Source organism: Vulpes vulpes, chromosome 1 (genome assembly GCF_048418805.1).
Source record: "Vulpes vulpes isolate BD-2025 chromosome 1, VulVul3, whole genome shotgun sequence".
In the NCBI taxonomy this organism is placed as follows: Eukaryota; Metazoa; Chordata; class Mammalia; order Carnivora; family Canidae; genus Vulpes; species Vulpes vulpes.
This window is the reverse complement of record NC_132780.1, coordinates 150355118-150374412: the sequence shown is the minus strand read 5'-3', so window position 1 is coordinate 150374412 and position 19295 is coordinate 150355118. Positions and strand designations below refer to the sequence as shown.

Here is a 19295-nt window from a genome sequence, read left to right as displayed (position 1 = left end):
ACCTGAAAGTAATATCATTGTGGATCAACTATATATCAGTTAAAAAGTCTACACAAGAAACTGCATAGAGACGTTTATAGCAGCTTTATTCATTATTGCCAAAACTTGAAAGCAACAAAGATGTCCTTCAGTAGGTGAATAAACTGTGTACACCCAGAAAATGGAGTATTATTCAGTGCTAAAAAGGAATAAACTATCAAGCCATGAAGAAACATAGAGAAAACTTAAATGTATTTTACAAAGTGAAAGAAGCCAATCTGAAAAGGCTATACACTATAGGATTTCAACTATATGACATTCTGGAAAATGCAAAACTATGGAGATAGTAAAAAGATCTGTTGTTGCTAGGGGTTGATAGAAGAAGAGATGAGTAGATAGAACAAAGAGGCTTATAAGGACAGTGAAAATACACTGTATGACACAATAATGACTGATACATTCATTATATATTTGTCCAAACCCCAAGAACATACACCACCAAGAGTTAACCCCTAGTAACCTATAGACTCTGTGTGACTATAATGTATCCATTAGATTTATCAATTAAAACAAATGTACCACTCTGGTGAGGGATGTTAATAATGGGAGAAGCTATGGATGTGTAAGGGCAGTGGGTATGTGAGAAATCTCTGTATCTTTCCCCTCAATTTTGCTATGAGCCTTAAATTTCTCTAAAAAAATGTCTTCAATATTTTGAGAAATGGTTAAATAACTTCTCATAGGGTCATACACCAAGCAAATGACAGATCTAGAACTCAAATCCAGGTCTTTCTGGCACTGTGATCTTAACCATTAACCTACAATGCTTCTCAGAGTTATGCCTCTCAGAGATGTCATTGGGACAGTAGTCAGGAGAACCTCTGAGGCTGGAATCTGGAGAGAGGAGAGAATGGAGATGAAATTCTCCGTTTACCTGGCCATGTCCTATAGCTATCCATTTAAGGAACTCCCATGTAGAGTTTGGAATTTACTAATAGTGAAAAGTCTCACATGGATGCAATTCCTAGTCAATAGTTATCTACGGCATAAGTACAATGGATTTAAAATCAGACCCATCCATGCTACTGTACCTTCAAGAAGTAGGTGTTTGCTACAAAGTCTGAGCACATTTCTACAGTAACTTCTGGCATCATCTTAAAGAAGCTTCAAGTCTTAGCACATTACATTTATACAGACAATAAGTACGGCAAAGTCAAAATTTTACAGAAATTCACAATGGCTGAACTTCTGGAATAAAAATTCACTAGTCAACTGCCCCCTTGACTCTGAGATAAAAAGCCTTTTTCAATAATCAGGATATATTGGGAACAGTTATAGCTATGCTGGGAGAATAAACTGAAAAATTAATGAAAATGGACTAAGCTTCCCAATTTGAGAAATCCTAGAAGAAAAAAATACCTGAATTTACAAGGCAAAGAGTACTTTTCTCTCCTTAACCAAATAGAAAAGTTCTCAGATATTGTACATGTACAATATCCATCTGCTAGAAAGTATAGAAAAACAATCAAGTCACTCAGGAATGCATTCATGGTAGATTAGATAAATCTTCTCCCTATCTTATTTCACTTGCATCTAGGTAATGTGACCCTGATTGCATGAGCAATGCCTTGCAAATAAGCTACAGGAACATTCAGTACCCATTTATTATTCCATCATCATAGGTTTGACACACCCAACAGTAAACGTAATTAGGTACACCACCATAAACAACAATGCTATTTCCAGTTAGTGCTGTGGATCACTTTTGCTTTCAAAGGAGACTATTGGGGGGAAAAACAGGTAATAAAACTTTATTATTAGCGTGCTAAGTTTCACCTGAAGAATGTAGGCATGTTTGGATGCCAGGTTAAGAAAGAGGGAAGGGAAGGGAGAGGGGGCAGAAAAAGAGAGAAAGTTCAAGGAAGGACAAAGGGGGGAAATGAGAACTGAGACTTCTGTATTTTGTAATCCCAATGCATAACTAAGACCAGGTTAAGAAGTTAGAATCGCATTTTCAAATGTATTTCAAGATCAAATCATTCAAATCATGATACCTTTTTACATTCTCCAGTTCTTCCTACTTAAAAGTCTCAAAATTTTTAAGTTTATAACCTCAAGTTTAGTCTTAAGAAATAGCTACTGCTTAAATGAAACAATTCTTCAAATTCATAGCATTCACTCTAACCTACAATTTACGTTAATTATATTTTATTATATAAAGTCATAGTAAAAATTTTTCCTGTAGCAAATCCAAATTTGAGCATGCATCAGTCCACAGCTAATTTAACATCTGCTGTCTGCTACCATTAAAAACAATCATGTCAACTAAAACTTAGCTACTGCGATATAAAACAAGAAACACAAAGACGGTACCCAGCTATTGTTGATGTCAAAGGTATGACATGGTGACAAAAACAAGGAATTTCAGTAACAATGCCAGAGAACTCACAGCACATTCAAGTCCAACGTACCAGCTGCACACAGAGTCTGGTGCCACGTGTCAAACTAGCAGATGTCAAGGAAGCAGTGGTTGTAACGACAAGGTCAGTGTCAGCCAATAGAACTCATTGACAAACACTTGCCTGTGTCAGCTGCTGATATTGATGAATTGCAGAGATGACAAGGCATTGTGCAATTATGCCCTCCTTACTCCCTGCTTTCCCAACAACACTGGACTAGAAATAGCAATGCATCTGTTATTTCAACCCCATCTGAATATATTTACCTATTTCAACCTTAGCAGTATTCTAAGAGATATTTGCCTAGAAATTGAGGGAAGCCCTATTTTTAAGGTCAATAAAAGGGTCTAATCTGAAGTGGTTGTAAAAATGTCACTGTTTCAAGTGATATGAATATAAATATATTTGTGTGTATGTATGTATATGAACAAGTAGATGCACATGCCACAAGCCAAGATTGACAGAAACACCATCAAATTGAAAGTCTTAAGGAAAAAAACTCAAATCTACAACAGCATCTACATTAAATTAAATGGCACTCACAAGTCAATTCAAGCAATTTTACTGGGTGTTACCTATGCTGGGGACTAAGGAAATAAAAATGAAAAAGTCTGTTCCTGTTTTCACTTGAATTCATAGCATTATGAGAGAAAGAGATAGACGATAGACAAACACAAAATATTACACAATGAATTAGCTACTATGTTAATCAGTAGATGGAAAAAATGCTATGCTAATCCATAGATGGGAAGAAGATATTTGCAATACCTAAAATCAAAAAAGCTTTTGTAAGTTAAAGATACATTTTAAGTGCTCTGTAAAGCAGCTTTAAAAAATGGAATAATTAGTAAATTATAGGAGTAGGAAACTCATAGAACAAGGAATATGAATGCCAAAAACAAAACACAAAAAGGCATTCATTCTTCCTAGTAATCAGGAAAAAGCAAACTAAAACCATAATGAAATATCATTTCCTACCCACTAAATTAGCAATACTAATTGTTGGCAGGATCTGGAGCAACAGGTAATGTTACATATAGCTAAAAGGAGAGTAAATTGGTAAATCCACTTGGAAGAGCAACCTGGCAATATCCCAGAAAAGAGAATATAGGCTACTCTAAAACCTAGCAATCTCATCCATAGGCATATACTCTAGAGAAACTCCTGCACCTGGCCCAATAAATCATGTATGTAAATATTTTCCTGATGCTTTACATGAGAGGAAAAGAAGAAAACAATCTAGGTGCCCATCACTTTAAGAATAAATAGATGAGCTATCTCTCCAGTGAAATAGTACAAAGCAACAAATTATCCAAATTATACATATCAACATAGCTATAGCTTAGAAACATAATATTGTGAAAATAAATTATAAAAAAGGCTACTATGATATAATTCATGTAATATTTTTAATGCAAAACAAATTATATATAATTATATAGATTATATGCAATATTAATATAAAATGCTCATGAGAATTACAAACACTAAATCCAGGAGAATATATTATGGACAAGATTGAGAAGAATAAGGTAGAATGGGGTAGACAAGAAGTTTCCATTAATCTGGAAAGTTCATTATTTCTCTTTGTTACATGTCGGAACTATATTAACATACTAATAAGCTCAAAAACACAGCTGAAGGAGCAATCAGTTCTGCTTCAAGATAAATAATACTGAAATCAAAATGAATACAATTATTGTGGATCAATATGAGCATCAAAAAATCTGTCATGGAGAAGTCAAGTGTCTTAAAATTTCTTACAAAAATATTTTGACCCAAACGCTCATGTAGTGTTCCCACTGCTTTCTACTCATTTGTTTGCAATTGAGAGTCTGAACATAGATACTAATATAAAATACTCTGTGTAATTTTCACAAACATGGAAGATTCTCTTTCCACTGCTACCAATGAAGATCTGGGAATGTTTAAGAATTATGAAGGTAGCACCTTCCCCAGGATCCTCCTTAAAATTAAACTGCTGGACAGCAACTCACTTTCAGGACAAAATCTTTTCTATGATATAAGTAATGCTTGATCACACCAGTGGGTGGTCGAGGAGAGAGCCTTAAAGAGAGAGAGATTTTATCTGTCCATTGACTCCTCTATGCATTGGTTCATCAATGCAGTTAACCAATATTTATTGAGCACCTACTGTATTCTAAGCACTGTGTTGAGCAAATGAAGAGAGATGAATTAGACATAATCCTTGCTTGCAGGAAGCTCCCACAGAGACTAGTGAATATAAGAGGCCACCACAGAGTGACAGACACATCAGTGCCAGAGGAGACCATGGGTGTTGGGGAGGCTGATGCCAAAAATAAAATAAGATTAAGCAGCCCTTCACTTGAGTCTTGGAGGGCACTTCAGACAGAATCATAAAATTATAAATCTTACAGTTGGAATATAGCTCATTTGCAACAGATTCTGTGAGCCCGGGTTAAGGAAGATCAGGGAAAGCAGGGCATAAAAGGAGGCGAATAAATGTTCTTTCATCCACAGGGATGACTGGTGCGAAGGAAGCCATCAAGAATAATTGGTCTGGCACAAGTTAAAAAGTATATTTTCGAAGTTTTTTCTGGTTCTTTGGGTAGCTGACATATGCATATACACGTGTGTGTGTGTGTGTGTGTGTGTGTGTATTTATGCATAATTTTTTCTCAGGTAAAAATTTATACATCTATCTATAGAGATAGATAAGTAGAATTTAAAGGTTAATAAAAGGGGCTAATCTGATGTGGCTGTAAAAGTCTAATATAAGAATATTAGATATATAAATTTAAATATAAATATAAAATATAATTTTTTTTTCTGAGAAAGTCTGAGCCCTGAGAAAGGCCAGGGCAGGAATAAGGTTAAACAAAGAATGTACTAGGTGTTCTGCATAATAAAGTAAGGACAATTTTCAGGCTTCCAATATAAAGAAGGTAAAGGAAGCACAGGATCTGAGGAAAGGTATGTCAGGGCTCTAAGATGAGAATGACCAAGGAGAAGGGGGGCAGCTTTGGGAAGGGGCACTGGAATTCTAGGGGTTAGGAATTATAATAAGGTAGGTGGCCAGAGCCCACGTGAAAAAAGCCCCACAGCTGGTGATGGCGGAGATACTTCTAAGAACAGGATATCTAGTACTCAGTATTAAGTTACCTGCCACCCTGTGCTATGCTATATAATCCACCTCCACTAACTTTCTAACCTTCTGTACAAGTCAATTGCATATGACAGCTCTGTGTTAGCATTATTTGGAGGAATGCAGTCAGAGGGATCATTTCTAATGACTAAACAACGTGAAAAGAGATGTGACAACTAGAGGCATGGTTGAGGGTCCATGCAAGAAGAAATGGGGAACAAGAGGTTCTATGAAACAGCTTACATGCTTTTGGTGAATCTTTTCAAAGATCCTGATTGCTCAAGACTTCCCACAATATGGGGGAAGGAGAATCAAGCCTACTTATTTGGAAGTTAAAGGTAAAGTTGATATTTCAGAGCTGAAGTATTTTTGAAATCCAAGATATATCAGCTACTCTACTTATTATACATATATTATATATATATATATATATATATATATATATGCAAAAGGCTATACTGATAAATTCCAAAATGTTTACAGTGGTTTACAGTGGTTTTCTCTGGATAATAATGGCATGAGTAGGTATAAGTATTTTCTTTCTTCCTTTTGTTGGTTTGTTCTTTCTTTTTGTTTTCTTATATCTAGTCCCAAAAAATATACCAAAAGCTTAGGATGAAACAACAGAAAGAAAACCTATCACTAAAATACAGAATAACCCCAAGCATGTTAAACTTTTCCTATCATGATTTGAAGAAAACATACACCCACAATAAAAGTATTCTTCCCATGCTTGCATTAAAAAGGTGTTTTAAGAGTAGACATTTGACCAAGATTCACCAATAAGGTACTGAGAATTACCTGCTAGAAGTGTTTGCATTTTTACATTCTAGCAGTATCTAGCTCTACATAGTATGAGCTAAAACTCCATTTACTAGAATATGCTTCAGTGTGTTAGTATGCCTACTTAAATTTGAATTTCAGATAAATACCAAATAAGTTCTTAGTATAATTATATCCCAACAAACATTTAGTATGAATAATATTTTTAGTATAGGTATGGTCCAACTCTTTCATTTGCCATGTTTATATATACTAAAAAAATTATTTGTCATTTATTTGAAATTCAAAGCCAACTGGGCCTCTTGTACTTCTATTTCCTAAATCTGGCCACACTATTTCTCTGCCTTGTGCCAAGACTATAACAAGTGCTAGTGCACTACTTCCACTACTTACCACCTGTGTAGTATTTTATAAGCACAAATTTTTAGGGAGAAAATAGAGAAAATGACTTGATTACAATCCATTTTCAAGCACTGTTCACTGAATCTGTGAAAGTCAGAAGGAGTAGGAGTTTCAAGGCTGCAGCTTTGATACAACAAAGAACCCCCTGCCTGTCAGGAGCCATAAATGGAACCAGTTGAAACATTTCTGCCAAAATGACAGTAGGTCATGTGGGCATACAACCTATTCAGGTCATGATTGCATTTTTCTGTTAAACTGTTGAGTGAAAATGAGAAGGACCTAAGACCAGAGCCAAGTGGATTCCGAATAGAGAAAACTGTTCCTTTTGACCCACATGAAAAGCTATTTTCTCATTAATGAAAAATGCTCCATAACCTTCAATAATAGTTTAAATAATCCAACTATCTGTCTGGCAGGAAAACATATGTCCCGAGCCGTGTATTTTGAAGACAAATGCTCTTGATTGAGCTTTATCCATCTGCTCCTTAAAGCATTTGCTTGCTTGCAAACTTTATAAATACTGTGCCAAGATCTGCTGGTGTCTAAGTCAAGGCGGCAGACCCGCCTCACTTTTTCATCAGTGTGCGTTGATGTATGGCATTTGTCTTTCCCTAACATTAATAAGACTCTGGCTGCTGTAGACGGTGTGGTTTTAAAAGCCTCTTGCACTTTTTAATTTTTTTAAGGAAAAGTTGAGCTTGCGATGTTTTTCAAGCACGATTACCCCTAATAATTATTTTGAAGATTGAAACTTTTAACACAGTCCATTTTTTATAAATTCACCAGCAATGGTATAAATCAGGGATCGATGACTAAGAACCACAGACCAATTCTGGCCTGCCATCTATTTTGGAAAATGAGATTTTATTGAAATGCAGTCACACTTACTCATTTACATATTGTCTTTCACTGTAACCAACAGGGTTGAGCGCTGTTCTAGCCTCCAAGAGGACTGATCATTCTCCTGGGGCTGATTCAGATATGTTCAGGATAGTATCACAGCCTTAATAATTCAGGCTTTATATAACGAAGAGAGACGAAGTCTGAAAAATGGGCAGTGTAAAAGAGCCTGGCAAAGCAACATGAAGAATAAGTCCAATGAAAAGGGCCCTCATCCCGCTCAGGGTAATGCAAAAGGCATTCTCAGTAGATCATAAACTTCTGTCCTTTGCTGTTGGTAGATATAAGAGCTAGGAAACAGTAATCCAGTTGCTACAAGAATCAGATTAATGATTCAGTTTGATTTTCTTTCTCCTTTTATCTTTGTAAAAATAAAAATCCATTAAAGTTCCAGCCTCTGACAAATCCTACCTTTACCCCCAGAAAACAGCAGGCTAAATCAAGCCTAGAAATAATACCAACTAGTCTCAATGATCAGTAGTTTTACCCCATTTGGGGAATATAGAAGATGCACATTTTTCATGCAGGGCTATATTAGATGAAATTGTATTCAGGCTTCGATCCTGGCAATACCTCCAGGACGCTATGCAAAATGTATTCTTTGAAGCTTGGAAAAGACCACCTAGAGACAATCTATTGGGCTGTTCTTCATTTCCAGCAGGAAATCTTACAAACATCAGCTACAGACATGCCTTATTTCAGAAAATGTATGTGTTGCATTGCATGTCTATTAATTAAATACCACTTGCAGTGCCCTAGAAATGCTTTCCTCCAAAAACCTGGCCTTTCCAAATTATAGATCCAAAAATCTCTCCATTGCATTTGCAGAGGGAGGAGCAGTGAAGGTACCAAATGCTGTTCTGTTTCGACAAAGCCCAGAGACATCAAACCAACTTAAACCGAGTAGAAAAACACATTGTCCACACATTGCAGATAGCTGCACAGTCAGCACATGATTTTCAATGAAATTTCTGATTATTTGGGGGTGTCTTTGAGCAGGTGAATGGAGATTATAAGGATGGGTCTTGGGTTTCTTCACCAAAATCAGCCCTTGGTACCTCTATTCATTGTAAGCTTATAGAGGAAGGAGGAACTGGGTGGTTGCTGGAAAGGTAAGTGCTTCTTTTGAGAGGTCAGAAACATATCATTCTGATGCTCCCCAGAGCAAGAGTCTTTAGTAGGCTAAAAATCAGTGAAATAATTTACCTCATTGTTGCACAACGTTCTGTTAGTTAGTTAGTTAGTTAGTTAGTTAGTTAGTTAGTTAATTAGTTAAAGTAAGCTCCATACCCAGCACGGAGCCCAATGTGGAGCTTGAACTCACAACCCTGAGATCTAGATCTGAGCTGAGATTAAGAGTCGGAGGAAGCTCAACTGACTGAGTCACCCAGACACCCCATAAACAACATTCTTAACTGGGATCCAAATTAATTTCTTCCTTCCCTTTGCACCCTTGGCCAGCCATAAAAAATAATAATAAAATGGTTCTGTAGGATGAAATATATATATTCAAATTTCCTCTTTTAAGTGTAGTGAAATTTGAGGGACCAATGCAAGTCTTGGTTGGGCTTTGTGGATGGACCTCTGGGGTTATTACCTTGCAGACTCCAGAGAAGTACCTACCTGTGAGGCAGCAGTTTTTGGTGCTGGGCTCTCAGGGTCACTGGAAAACTGCCTTAATAGCAGAGGAGACCAGGAAGCCATAAGTAATAAAAGAGGAAACTGCTCTTTGTGAGATCTCTCTGCAGTGATATCTTACCTTGCATTCTGACTATGGACCCATCTAAGAAGTGGTGAGGAAAAATAGTGCTCTAACTTTTTTAAAAAATTACAGTCTATAAGCACATATAATGAAATCTCTAAATATTACGGCTATTAATAATGATCACTAATATTTATTGAGTAATTGGTATGTGCAAAGCAACATGGTAGGGATTTTCAACATTTACCAGATTCCTAACAGCAATTCTATTTCTAACTGTCTCGTAATTAAAAGTTGCTTTAAAGAATTCAAATTGGTAAAAGTTCTGATGTGCTTATTAAAATTCCACAAGCCAATCACAAATCCATCTGCACATAGTAGACAAAAAAGTAAGGACAAATAAGCATAAATCACCTTGAAAAAATTCAGTAAGAGGCACATAGGCATTTCTCTGATTATTATTCAGGGGCTTAGGAATTTTTTTTCTCAAGTTAATATAGCAGCTGTGCTTTTGCCAATGAAGAAGTCAGAAAAATTTAAATTTATGAGCAAATTTAAGAATTTCTGTCTATAATAATAAGTTCCATTTATTGGCTGTTTTACTGTGCACCGGGTGTTTTACATCATGAGTGTCTAATCCCTCACAGCCCTGCAGGCTTTATTTTATTTGACAGACAAGGAAACTGACTACTAGCCCAAGGTAGCATTACTAACAAATGACAGTGTTGGCCTTTGAACTTGAGATTAATGTCCTCAACCTCGGGGCTCATGCATTGATGCTACTCAGCTTCATCAGCCCTGTGAATGCTACAGCATTCACAGGAAATGAATGTAAAATGTATGTATGGATGGATGGAAACTATGTAAAAGTTTCCAGTATGAACACTGGAAAAAAAGACACACTCATTAATTTTCTTGAATTAAGCCTAACCCAGTCTACTTTCACTTATGTGCAAACGTCCTCAACCCAAAATATCAAAGTATTCATCTTTCAGGAAGACAACTGAACAAGGATAACTGCACATTGATCAAAAGGGATATGTCTTTTAAAGTGAGAACATGAGAGCCAAAAGAAAAAAACAAAACAAAACAAAACAAAAAACATGTTAGGGCTTTGATTTCATTTTTGCTCAAGAAAGGAAACCAATCCCATGCCCATTCACCTCCCAAACCAAGTCCTGAGGCTTGCGGTGATTAGCAACAGAATTCTCCCATTCTGATTCAATTCACACATCTGCAAAGTGTGAGCAGGTCCCAGAGCTGAGCACTCAGCACTACTACACTACTATAAAATCAATTAGGTTTTCCACCCATCACAGCAGGCACATCGTGGGAGCCATTTATCAATAGCGCTTCAAAAAAAAAAAAAAAAACTTATCAACTTCAAACTAACAAGATTGCAAAGTTCGCGGAAATTTAGATTTTAAAACTGCTGAAAACATTACCTAAGAAAGTGTGTTGGCTCAAAAACCAAAAGAATGTCTGTGAGGAGGTAAACTGCTGTTGGTTTAGCACAGATTAAAAATGTGAATTCATGAATACTAGCCCATTTATTGCCAGCTTGTAAAAATTTTTCATTATAAGTTGTGGAATGAATATCTGATAGCAAGCCTGAAAATAAGTAATTAAATATAAGTTGTAGGTGAACCAGATGCATCTACATTTATTTGCATCTCTGCTAGAAGAATTTAAAATTCACACTCTCATGAAAATTTCAGATTCAAATTATATTATGAATAACAAAGATTAACATTAATTTCAGATCTGTGGCCTAGCCTCTAGGCCAGTGGTTCTCAAAGTCTGCTCTGGACCAGCAGCATGGCATCATGCAAATTCTCAGGCACCACCACAGACTTGCTAAATCAAAAACTCTTAGGAGTGCGGCCCAGCAGTCTACATTTTAATAAATTTTTAGGAAATTCTAAAATTAAAGAATCACTCTTCTAGGGCCCATATGGTTTACAAGAATTGGTTAGAATATGTGCTTTTAGGACTAACCAAAGAGGGATCCCTGGGTGGCGCAGCGGTTTGGCGCCTGCCTTTGGCCCAGGGCGCGATCCTGGAGACCCGGGATCGAGTTCCACGTCGGGCTCCCGGTGCATGGAGCCTGTGTCTCCGCCTCTCTCTCTCTCTCTCTCTCTCTCTCTCTCTCTCTCTCTCTGTATGACTATCATAAATAAATAATAATAATAAAAAAAAGGACTAACCAAAGAAAAAGTAAACTACAGCAATTCTCAATTTACAGAAACTAAAAGTTTACATGTGGGGCACCTGGGTGGCTCAGTCGGTTAAGTGTTTGCTTTCAGGTCTGGTCATGATCTAGGGGTCCTAGGATAAAGTCCCACTTTGGGGCTCCCTGCTAAGAAGGGAGTCTGCTTCTCCCTCTTCCTCTGCTCCTCTCCTTGCTTATGGTTTCTCACTCTCTCTCTTTCTCTCAAATAAATACAATCTCTAAAACATTAAAAAAAAAATTACTTGCAAGCTACTTTGCTGTTGTTTCTCCATAACAATGTACTAAAATTCTCAGTCAAATCCACAAAGCCAATTTAGCTTCTAAAATTAGAGCTATCAGATTGAAAATTCAATTTAATAAGTACTTGTAATAGAACATCCTTCTAGAAGTAATAAGGCAAAGCAGAAAGCTGACACATGAGGGTCAATTTACTACTCAAAAAAGGCATTCTAAATCCACTCCCACAGCCCTCCTACCCCTCCTTCTCAGCTAACTAACCTGGAAGAAGAAGACAGATCAGAAATTAGGCAAGGTTGCAGAGCAGCAGTTACAGAGACTGAGTTCCCTCTGGCAGAAGGAGGGCGTGGGTGATGACCACTGCCATTGGAGCTCTGATAATGTGTGGCACCCTTGAGGGAGGGAGGGGGGAAGGAGGGAGGCCAAAAGTCTCCAGGGATTTCAAGGCTAGAAGCTGACAAATCAACAGCAGCCCCAGAGGCAGAAGAAAACAGAATGTTCGGAAAGCATCTGTTTGCATCTATGGGCTGTTTGTTACTCAGGCATTTGTAAGCAGAGAGGAATAAAATCCATCACTCAATACACTTACACAAAATATTCACAGAAGGATGGAGAGCATGATTAATTCTGATGAACAATTTAGACAAGACTTTGTTTCTGCTCTGCTTAAGGCTTCTCAAACAATATCATAGTGGCATCCAATGTAATCCACCCGTACACTTCAAGCGGCAGAATCCTAGAAAACTCTGAAACACAGTTATTAACAAATGGACATGACCATAAACAGTGACTCATTACATTTGAGATTTGGCAGAATTTAGGTAACCAGGACTAGTTTAATGCTTAAGCAGAAGACAGATGCCTAAATCATGGGATTTAACTTCAATGGAAGGGTCTCTGTGCCCCCAAATTATAACATATGGCTCATGAGGTCAGATGAATGTTATCTACAAAGAAGGTACCTTGGGGAGTCTATATGTTTATTTAATGTTTCTGCCAGTCTTCAAACTATTTTTGAAATTTCTTTTAGGGCAACCTGGGTGGCTCAACGGTTTAGCGCCACCTTCAGTCCAGGGCCTGATCCTGGAGACCCGGGGTTCAAGTCCCACATCAGGCTCCCTGCATGGAGCCTCTCTTTCTGTCTCTCATGAACAAATAACATTTTTTAAAAAATGAAATCTCTTTTAGAATTAACTTAAAAATTAATTTATAAAACATCGAAAACTGGTTTTACAGCCTTAAAGTTGCACCCTTTTTTTTTTTTTTAATTCTAAACAGGTTGCTTCATCATGACTTTGACTCTTCTAAAAATAAAATCTGCTATTGAAAGAATAATTTATCATGGACTCAAAAGATTAAGAATCTGTCTACAAAGAAAATGGAGGAAGAATTTTTCCCAAGGAAGTTTCTGGAGTTAGAAATATTATGCAAATGTGATTATACCCATGGAGATGATAACTTTGATAGAAACAGCATTCATGCATGTTTAAATTTGTCATATTTATTAAAACATATACTACTATTACAGCAAAAATAAAAAAAAGTCCTGCCCATAAAAGTGCTTGAAAATCTATTATTATAAATTATTTTTTGTAAATAATTTCTTCTTCCTGGTCTTATTTTGAGATGCAAATGCCTAAGAGATAAGTAATATACTAAGCCACCTACAATTTGTAGCAGTGGTTCTTAATTCTATCCAAAATGTTCATCTTAATTCCATTCACGAGATCCATTAATAGAATTCAAGGTATCCATTATGGGAAAAAAATAGTACATTTTATTTTCATTAATCTCTAAATGCAATTCCTTCTTTTATAAATGCAATTGATCAATCACTGTAGAATTAGCACTACCTGTGATTTGAATACCTATAAAAATTGTAGGTATTTTTATATCATAAGTATTACAGATATAGCAAAATATCACTGATCACTACTTTTAAATTACAATGGTTATTAGATATATCTCCAAATCTTGTTATTTAATGAATGAAGAAGCACGTATTACTGTGTCTCAGTCTTTAAAAATTTTTGATGTCTGTATTTCAATACAAATGGTTTCCTTTATTGTATGTATTTTATAATATGCATGTAAAAACAATATGCTAAGAAGGGGACCATCAGCTTCCTCAAACTGACAAACAGGTACATGGCTCCAAAAAGATTAGGAATCCCTATACTATGCATTGAGTTCATTTATTGTATTTATTTTCCCTAAGACCAGGGCAGCAAAAGGTTACAAGATACTATAGTAACTATTGAAAAGGATCCTCAAAGTTAGAAGGCAGGTTTTACATGTAATAAATTTAAACCACCCTGCCTTTTCCAGAAAAAAAAGAAGCACCATGGTCCTAGAAGCACATTACATAACCTGTCAGCTTGGAAATCATTAGCTGGCTATACCTACTATGTCTCTGTGACCAAAATGTTATCAGAGCATCTCTGCTTAAAGTAATATAATTAGCGTTATTTAGGATATCAACCATGGTTGATATTCTTTTCCCATATTGGGAAAAGAATGAAATGGAAATTTGACATTATACCAAACTGAGTCTCAACATGATACTAAGTAAATGAGAAAACTGAAAAAGAAACAACAGACAACCTACTGAAGGGGAGAAGATATTTGCAAACAATATATCTAATAAGGGGTTAGGATCCAAACTATACAAAAAACTTATACAACTTAACATCAAAAACAAATAATCCAATCAAAAATAGACATTTCTCCAAAGAAGACATGCAGATGGCCAACAGACACACAAAAAGATGCTCAACATCTCTCATCATCAGGGAAATGTAAATCAAAACTACATGAGATATCACCTCACATGTGTCAGAATGGCTTAAATAAAAAACACAAGAAACAACAAGTGTTGGTGAGGATATGGAGAAAAAGGCATTCTCATGCACTGTCGGTAGAAATTCAAACTGGTACAGCCACTATGGAAAACTGCATGAAGGGTCTCAAAATATTAAAAATAGAATTACCATATGATCCAGTAATCACACTACTGGGTATTTACCCAAAGAATATGAAAACATTAATTAAAAAAGATATATGCACCCCTCTGTTTATTGCAGCCTTATTTACAACAGCCAAATTATGGAAGTACCCAAGTGTCCTTTGATAGATGAGTGGATAAAAATGTGGTAAACATATATGATAGAACATTACTCAGCCATAGAAAAGAATGAAATCTTGCCATTTGCAACAACATGGATGGATCTAGAGGGTATAACGCTAAGTAAAATACGTCAGAGAAGGACAAATACCATATGATTTCACTAACACGTGGAATTTAAGAAACAAAAGACACATGAACAGGAAAAAGAAGAGACAAACAAAAAAACAGATGCTTAAATACAGAGAACAAAGTGGTAGTTACCAGAGGGCAGGTCAGTGGGGAAATGGGTGAAATAGGTGAACGGTATTAAGTGTACACTTCATCATGATGAGAAATGAATAGTGTATAGAATTATTGAATCACTATATTGTACATCTGAAACTAATATAACACTGTATGTTAACTACACTGAGATTAAAAATCAACCAGTCAATAAATAAATAAGAAGAACCAACAAAAATAATGAATGAGGCAGGACAATTGACTTGGGATGAGTTGGGTAGCTGTCTCTCCACAATATAGTAAAGCAGTTGTACAAAAGTGTCAGGAATAGTCCATCTCTAAATGCTTAACATTAAAGAGTGAAAATAATCACTTGGTGTGGTTTACCTCCAAAATGTACAGAGAGGGTAAAAAATGGAACAAAATGAGGGACTGTATTAGTGGTGGACATATTACATTGCCTCAAAGATTTAAAAAATAGGAAAACAGATTGCTGAGTAAACCAAAACTTGAACTCAACCACTCTACATTTTGCCAGTGTTTTTTTCATGATAGTTTTCCAAAGAATAATATTTATGAGACATGGTATCAAAGAGTAATAAGATGTAGTTTAAGCTCCCTTTGTACTTCAGTTCTACTATACCTGAAACATAAATACAGCTGTTTTGAGGGGTGTCCGGGTGGCTCAGTCTGTTAGCAACCCCCTTTTGATTTTAGCTCTGGTCATAATCTCAGGGTCATGGGATCTAGCCCTTCCTTGGGCACTGTGCTGGGCATAGAGCATGCTTAAGGTTCTCTCTCCTTCTCCCTTCTCCCTCAGTCCTTCCCCTCTGGCTTGCATGCATGCACTCTCTCTGTCTAAAATACATACATACATACATACATACATACATACATACATACATACAAATGATTTGGGTCTTTTTTAAAAAGACATATTTTCTGAAATTTTTTTAGTATTTTAATTAATTTTGAAATAAAAAGCATTATACTTATCACCAAGCAATTATAAAGGCCTCTGCCTGGACATATATATGTAAATATATTTGGGTTATTTATCTGTAGTCATCCCAAAGAGAAAGATTAATTCACTTAAATGGGAAGGAAAGGGTAACATTCACTCAGCAATCTTGAGATTATCTCAAGAAGAAACAAATAAATATATCTCCTAGTTCTAATAAGAAAATAAATAAAGGTAGAAAAAATTAACCTTTGCTGAAATTGTGATCTCTGGGCTGCAGACCTGGAGACACAGTGAGGATTCTTAGGTTACTTGGAACACTGTTAAATATAAAGTGTCTCATCAAGTATGTTCCTGTATTAATCATAGCAATCAACACTATCCAGATGACAAACACCACCTAAATCTTTACAGGTAATGGTAGGAATGCAGAGGACATCTATAATATTGTCTCTTCTCTACATTGTTTCTCCACCTCTAGCCCCCTTCCACCCTGTCTACTCTGAGAGTTGACATGTTCTTTCATTATTTCTCCACCAGGCAATGGACTAGGAGTAGCACACCTTGTCCAGAGGAGGTTATTCACAGAGACAGAAAAGGGAGGACAGTTTGGGCTTTGGATAAAGACCCAGAAGCAAATCCTGAAACTAAATCCTGGCTGTGAAATTCAGGCAAGTCACTTAACCCTTTTAACCTCAATTATATCATGTATCAAATAAAAATTATAATAATTCCTGACACATAGATTTGTTGTGAGAAACAAAGTTAAAAATTCATTTAAAGTGTTTGAGATTGCTTCTGACAGATAGTGTTCCATGAATTGCCATATGACCTAAGCTAATCATAACAAGAACTTCTTTCTGGATTTTTAATTTTTTTTAAAGATTTTATTTCTTTATTTTAAGAGTGAGAGATACCGATAGTGATGGAGCTAGTGAGATACCCAGGTACCCCTCTTCTAGATTTTTTTAACTGGGGGATAGATTGTTGAAATCCATCCCCACCTTGGAAGGCAGAGCTTTCAAATAAAATTCAGGAGCCACTGGTGACCTGTTTTTATCCACAAGGCAACCCCAGTCTGTGGTGGGAAAGAAAGAAGCTGAAAGGAAGAAAGAACCAGAGATGAGTGCCCAGGGAATAACCCGGCTGCCCTTAAGCCCAGCTTCAAGTGGCCATGGGGGATGGCTGTACATCCTAATCTCAGGGGAGATCTAAATTTTCAACGTTGGCTTGAATGCATGTGTCAACCATACTGTTTTGATCCAAACTGTATGAAGTTTTTGTTTGTTTGTTTTGTTTTGTTTTTTCCCAGCACCCACACCAGTCCTGCTTACTACAAGGAAGATAAGAGGTCTGGTGGCATCCTAGAAACCCTTAGTCTCTGCCTGCAACATTAAGGTATATGCTATGTGCAGGATGGCTTCTAGCTCTGTGACCTGACTATGAAAATACAGAATTCACTTTAGACAATTGCCCTTCAACCGAAAGAATACCAAAATGCTGATTACCCATTTAGAACCTAAAAGTTAGGGCAGCCCGGGTGGCTCAGCGGTTTAGCGCCGCCTCCAGCCCAGGGCCTGATCCTGGAGACCCAGGACCGAGTCCCATGTCAGGGTTTCTGCGTGGAGCCTGCTTCTCCCTCTGCCTGTGTCTCTGCCTCTCTCTCTCTCTCGAATAAATAAATAAAATCTTAAAAAAAAAAAAAAAAAAAAAAAACTAAAAGCCTGGAACTTAAGTGATCAAATTCTAGGAAATGAATTGGAATGAGCCAGTGATTTTAAAGTAAATCACTGGAAAATGTTTATGTCTATTTCTTTTTTTTTTTTTTTAATTTTATTTATTTATGATAGTCATACAGAGAGAAAGAGAGAGGCAGAGACACAGGCAGAGGGAGAAGCAGGCTCCATGCGCCGGGAGCCTGATGTGGGATTCGATCCCGGGTCTCCAGGATCGCGCCCTGGGCCAAAGGCAGGCGCCAAACCGCTGCGCCACCCAGGGATCCCTTTATGTCTATTTCTAACCAATCTGCTACCATAAGGATTCTGCAGTAGCTAAAAGGTTAATTCAGTACGGTTCTAAGAGTGTCAATTTCACATTTTCCCCTTTGCTTTATTCCTGAAACCAACTGGATTTGCTCCACACTTAATGTAATGACAACTATCAAACGGGATGTCAAAGTTAATTTCCTTCTCCTTATTACCAATTTCAGCATATTTGATTAACACATCTAGAAATACATACTATATACTGAATTAATCTTAGTGTCATGCTAAAGATCAAATGTATTTTAAAATTCTTGAGTGGTTCTCCCATTAATCTCAGCTTTCCTCTTCCCCCAGAAGAGATTATGCCTTGATAAATAAGTGTCTTTGGTAAATTATAGTGTGTTAGCTTTCCATAAGAATGTTGGAATTTCATAAAGTCTCCCAAATATTTTCATGTGCCAATGCCACTGACAAGGGCAGAAAAACTTACATAATTAGTTTTGAAAATAAATCTCATTGGCCTTAAAGTGGAAATGAAAACGGAAATTTGTTTCTCTGGATATTACCCACATAAAATGGTTAGGTTTAAGATGAATTATCATTTCATCAAAGTAATCTCCACTTAACTCTCACATTATTTTTTGGATGAGATGTCATTTTATAAGTACTACATTGATTTGTGGTCATGTGCTAGATCCTTTTTTTTTTTTTTTACTAGAAAGTCATCAAGGGCTGCCAGTATGGTTTTTATATCTTTGTAGCTATCACAATACCTGACTCAGTGCTATGGACATAGAAGAATCTCCACAAGTGTTGGCAAGTAACAAATCACCTGCAAAATCAGTGTATTTCTCATTAAATTATAATATAATCCTGGAAGAAATATCTGTTGCCTTCCCTTTGTAAGCATCTACCTAAATTCTGCTTAAACAGGATTCCCTAAGTAAGCAAATTTGGCACTCTGTTATGCAGTGTGATCTAAGTACCAAGGAAAGTTTTCTTACTTCCAAATATTCAGAGGGTTGTACATATGTGCACACACCTACTGCTTGGAATTTTTTTCTAAAATGAGGGAAGGAAAGGCCATTAGTCATTCGTATATTAACTTGAGTTAGTCAAATTGTTTTTTAAAACCCCAGGTATTAGGATAATGGGGGTTTCTGAGACAAATATATTAC

At 36.5% G+C, this 19295-nt stretch overlaps 1 protein-coding gene across 24 annotated transcripts in view; it reads right to left on the bottom strand.

The window, feature by feature from the left end:
- The window catches only part of MLIP (muscular LMNA interacting protein), a 256000-nt gene that overhangs the window by 172005 nt on the left and 64700 nt on the right, over positions 1–19295 (bottom strand). The window contains exon 1 of one of the 24 annotated variants that reach the window (XM_072734310.1): positions 2451–2656. The exons of 22 other annotated variants lie outside the window; for them this stretch is intronic. The gene's annotated coding sequence lies outside the window, so the exon portion shown is untranslated. Of the gene's footprint in view, positions 1–2352; positions 2657–19295 lie in introns of those variants that run through there. One more of the 24 variants, XM_072734294.1, reaches the window with a different exon arrangement.